Source organism: Eschrichtius robustus, chromosome 11 (assembly GCF_028021215.1).
Source record: "Eschrichtius robustus isolate mEscRob2 chromosome 11, mEscRob2.pri, whole genome shotgun sequence".
NCBI classification, from domain to species: domain Eukaryota; kingdom Metazoa; phylum Chordata; class Mammalia; order Artiodactyla; family Eschrichtiidae; genus Eschrichtius; species Eschrichtius robustus.
The window spans coordinates 25,468,053-25,473,790 of record NC_090834.1 but is presented as its reverse complement, the minus strand read 5'-3'; positions in this window follow the sequence as shown (position 1 = coordinate 25,473,790).

The following is a 5,738-nucleotide window of genomic DNA, read 5'->3' as shown; positions in this document are numbered from 1 at the left end:
CTAACATAGGTCTAAATCTTTTAAAATTATGTTTTTGCCTTCAAATTTTAATAAATTACTTATGTTTTTATTATAGCATATGGTGTTTTCAATTACTTGACTGGAAGCCATTAGAGAAAGATTTATCTATACTTTTTTATTATAATGAAAGCTTTGGTGTATTTTTCCTTGTGACACTTTGCACCATTCATTCAGCTGGTGTTTACTGAGGTCTTCGTATGTACAGTACTTTTCTGGGTGCTATTGCTTTCAGCAGTGAACAAAATAAAGCCTTTACTCTCCTGGAACTAGCACTCTGTGGTGGGAGAAAACATAAACAACAAAGCAGGGTAAGGGGTAAAAAGAGATAGGAATAATAAATGGAATAGTTTTACCATTTGGTTAAATGTCAAACTATTATAAATCACATGGCCAGAAGCCATTGACGTATTTTAATTCACAATAACCAGAGAGCCTTAAACATTTACTAAGGCACTTAACCGTGTTTATGGACTACAGCAACGCTATGAGGTTGGGAACTATTACCATCCCCATTTTATAGATGAGGAGTCTGAGGAGACATTATGTGAGTTGCCAAGAATTTCACAGCTATAAGTAGGTGGTAAGCTGCGATTTGACCCGAACACATGCTCTTTTTTTTTTTTAATATATGGACTTTATTATGTTTCATTTGTTTCTGATTTATGTGATTTTTTTCTTTAAAGATTTTTTTTGATGTCAACCATTTTTAAAGTGTTTATTGCATTTGTTACAGTATTGCTTCTGTTTTATATTTTGGTTTTTTGGCCACAAGGCACGTGGGATCTTAGCTCCCCAACCAGGGATCGAACCGTCACCCCCTCCACTGGAAGGCAAAGTCTTAACCACTGGACCACCAGGGAAGTCCCCCTTATGTGATGATTTTTATGGCAATTTTTTAAAATTTTATTTTTTATTGACGTATAGTTGAATTACAGTGTTGTGTTAATTACTGCTGTACAGGAAAGTGACTCAGTTATACATTTATATACATTCTTTTTCATATTCTTTTCCATTACGGTTTATCACAGGATATAGAATATAGTTCCCTGTGCTCTACAGTAGGACCTTTTTGGGTTTTTTAAAATACATCCACTTTTTTTTAAATGTATTTATTTATTTTTGGCTGCATTGGGCCTTCATTGCTGCACGCGGGCTTTCTCTAGTTGCGGTGCGCAGGCTTCTCATTGTGGTGGCTTCTCGTGTTGCAGAGCACGGGCTCTAGGTGCATGGACTTCAGTAGTTGTGGCATCGGGCTTAGTTGCTCTCTGGCATGTGGGATCTTCCCGGACCAGGGCTTGAACCCATGTCCCCTGCATTGGCAGGCGTATTCTTAACCACTGCGTCACCAGGGAAGTCCCATGTAGGACCTTTTTGTTTATCCATCCTGTATATACACCAGTTTGCATCTGTTAATCCCAAACTCCCAGTCCAACCCTCTCCCACCCCCTCCCCCTTGGCAACCACCAGTCTATTCTCTATGTCCTTGGTTATGTTTCTGTTTCACAGATAGGCAGAACCCAGGCTCTTAATTACTTTGTTATCCTGTTTCCCTGTTAAGAGAGGAAGGGTTTAAGGAAGGCACCGAGAGAGAAGCCAGTGAGCACTAGAGGTGCAAAAGAGTGGGGCTATCAGAAAGCACACCTGTCTCCTTCCCCCATCATGAGACGAATTTTTAAACGGCAGAGTATGTAAGAGTATGTGATGACACATCTCTGGATTAAATTATGTCTCCCTGGTAAAACATGTACAGATAAGTCTTTAGTTCATTCAGACTGAAAGGTGAGATCAGAGAACAGTTGGAGTGTCAGATTTCTTCTAGAAGTTCCTGCCTGATTGTTACTAAGAGGGCTACTACAGTACTAGTTAGTTCGTTAGTCATGGATTGGGTGTTAGAGGAGAGAAACAATGAGCAAGATGTAGCGTTGGCCCTTTAGCAGTGGAGTGAGAGGGGAAGACACACAGCAGATGTCTCATCCTGCACGTGACATGCTGTGATGGGCATATTCAGGGCGTTTAGTCAGTATTTGTGGAAGAAGAGGGGGAGCTGTGAGACAAAGAAAAATCATCGAAAGTGGCAGTCCCTAAGCTAAGTCTTAAAGGACTCGTGAAAAACTGGTGAGTCAGCCGGTGAAGGGCAATGACACTCAAGGCAGAGAGGACAGCGGAAGTCCAGAGCCGTGAGTGTGCGAGGGGTGTGTTACGGAGCCACAGGCACAGGCTCTGGAGCATCAGTGCAGTGTCACCAGGCAGTGGCAAGCGTCCCTAAAGGAGGCAGCGAGGAGGAGGAGAGCGGGTCTTAGCCATCCATGTGCATGGAGCTGGTTTCCTCAAAAAATAGCTAAGAATGGAAAGGACAAGTTCAGGTGGCATTTTAGACCACTGACGTCAGTATGGATGAGGAATTTGAAGAAGCCTGGAGACAATTATGCCCCACTCTTCTGAGGAGCAGTGTTTTTTATTTTCGAGTGGGACTTTCACGCTGCCACCTCCTCTCCTGTCCCTACTGAAAGGTTTATAGGCCGGCAGAAGGCAGAACCTGGCTTAAGTAAAGGTAATCAGGTTTCTTTACTGTACAGCTTCTCCGGGCTGCTGTAGGCTAATGTTCATTCTGGATCGTCACAGCAGGTGTATGGTACACAGCCATCCTCAAAGCTATTTGACTCTAGAGTCCTTTTTTAATAGAACTGCCTAACAACTGGTTCGACCAAACAGCAATTTGGTAACTTCTAGACCAGGTAATAGCAAGAAGAAAGGGGTCTGAAATAAGGTATAGGTGAAGGGAGGAAATAAGTTCTAATTTTATTTAGGAAATTACAAGCAAGACTTGATCTTGGGAAGTAAGGAAGAAGTAGGAGGTGGAGGCTGAACCCCCATCTGTGTGACTAAGGTTGGGTGGTGGTATCATTGAGTTTGGAAATAGGGGATAAAGAACTGAATTGGGTTAAAGACTTTAGTTCTGGACATGTTGAATTTTAAAGCACCTGTACAATTCAGGAGACAAACTGGTAGATAACTGGACATGCACGTGAAGACATGGAAAGATAAAAATTTGAATGTCATCAGCACATATCAGCAGTCATTAAAAACATGAAAATGGATGAGATTTCAGAGAATTATGAGTACTGACAACGTTTAAGTAATAAGCAGAGAAAGAATTCTGGGAAGGAGAGAGGTGATAGAGTTTCAAGAAGGAGGAAGTAGATGACAGCGTCATCCTTCAGAGAATGTAAGTGTCCATTGGATTTGGGCAGTTAGGTCCCCAGTGACCTTAGAGCAGTTCAGTGAAGTGGTGGACAAGAAAGCCAGATTGCAATAAATTGAGAGTGTAGGGCTGCCTGTGGGGGTCAGGCGGGGCTAGTGAAGACAGTGGGAATAGGCTACTCTGAAGGAGTTTGGATGAAAAGAGAAAATAATTAGCAAAAAAGAATTTTTTAGAATGAAAAGGACTTATAGTTTATATGCTGAAATGAAGGAACCAATTAAGGAGATCCTGAAGATGTAGATAATAATTTAGAGAATTGGGGAAACATGGACATATGAATAAGAAAAAAACCTTGCAAGTATATAAAGATCACTTGTATCCTTCGAGTTGGATGGATACTGGTAAGTTTGGGAGGAAATAAAGGTAAAAAGAGATAGAAGTTAAATGAGTTTATACTGATAGCCTCAGTTTTCTTTGACACAGATTTTTCAGAGACACATATATACACATACATAATTACAGTTTTAAAATTCTTTCGTAGTTACATGTTTTATTAATCATGCCTGAGAAAACTCATTGTTTTTCATTTTGTACAGCATTATCTTGTAAGGACTAGATACAGTGACAACTTCCAAGCTTTTTGCATATCAGAGCTGAAACTGAAAGTATCTCCATAATTGAATTTTCACTTCTTATTTGTAATAAGTTTATCCTTAGGAGGATACTTTCATAGTGTTTGATCACAGATGAGTTTGGGCATTGCTATCACTCAATAATGTTAAGCATCTGTCAGGTTCTCTCCTATACTATATATTAATTTTTTCTCCATTAAGCAAATATTTATTAGTGGCCTGTGGGAATAAGATACACCTAGGTCCTCTTTCCTTGGTATATTCACAAAAGCCTCTGAAACTAAATTTCCAAGTTAGGCCATACTAAGGCCTGGCATAATAAGTTTTCATCGTTAACAGTTTTTTTGTGTTTGTGGGGTTTTTTTGTTTTTATTTTTTTGAAGCAAGGATAAGACACTGTCTTAACTCAGTAGTTGTCCATTGATGAATAAGTCAAAGAAGACATTGATGAAGCATGGTATTTTGAATATCCTTTCCACAGAATAGGTAATGGGCCGTCCTGAAACTCTGGTGAGATGCTTATCATTTTCAGATTTTGGAGTGGCAGAGAAAACCCTATTACACCTTGAATTATCACTAGAAACATGAATTCAGCCAAATAAAAACAGTGCCTCTGCCTACTGAGGTTGTCAATTTCCATCTTAACAAAAGTGAACATTTCTCCTTTAGATTAAAATCAAGAAAATTCCTTCTGTCCAGGATGCAATAATGGGGTACAAGAAAGAGGAAAACTGAAGTTATTCCCTCTTTACACCTGAACATTGAATTCATTCTGATATCAAATATTTGTTATGATTCTGCTATGACCAGGTGCTTTTTTGTGTTTAGAGGTCAAGTTACTGTTCATTCTTGGTAAGTAAGAAAAATCCATGTTTTAGGACTCTGAATAGTAACTTTATATATTTTATATATATATTATATATAATATATATTCCACCTATTCAACAAAATTGTAATTTTCATCATCTCTTACGAATGATCAACTGTATTTACTCTTTGGAAAGGGCTTATAGGGAATTAAAGTCTCCATATACTTTTTATATAAGACCATGGAAACCAAATTCTCAACTGGGAGCAAACTTAGGTTTTGCTATGAAGGTTTATGCCTGCCTGGCCTTAGAGTGGTAGGCCAGGAACTCAAGGTCTAGTTTCTTTCCTCTAAGTTACTTTCATTGATGCCACTCTGAAAAAATTTGGAGGGAGTATTTTTTGAAATAGCTTTATCTCAGGAACCCTTTAAAAATGCTTCAGGGTATGGGGAACATAATTGTCAAAATGTTCAAGCAACTTTTGTTGATTTAAGTGTAATTGATCAGGAGCAATACAGGAAAGAGCTGGGTACAAAAGACAAAAGGCCCGAGGCTATTTCATGTATAGGTTTTGGCTTATCCTACAAAACAGAGAAAGTCTCATACACTCACACAGCCAAGGTCCCCTACTGTTCTCTCCTTTTAGTAGAAATAAAAGAGAGCTAGTTTCTCAATAGCAGCATTCTATCCTTAAGTGGGTACACAGTGATACTCTAATGGGCTCTGGAGCAGAGAATAATTCTGTGGCAGCTCTGACCTCCAGTCACTGGGTTCTCTGTAACTTAGTCTTTCATGGCCAAGGACTATAATCATTATTTCGATTTATATTTAGCATCTCAAAATTGAAAGGATTCCATGGACAACAAAACAGTAAGTGATTTCGTTTAGTGTTTTAGTATGGATAAAATAATAAACTATAAAAATATAAATCATCAGTAAAGTTTTTTCTTTCCGGAGAACTATATTCAGAAATTAATGTAAGCATCTAAGGTACGCATGTGTGTTTTTTCACCCACGATCATGTTTGTGTGTGTGTGCATTCCACTGCTACAGGAGACATGCAAAATAAGATCA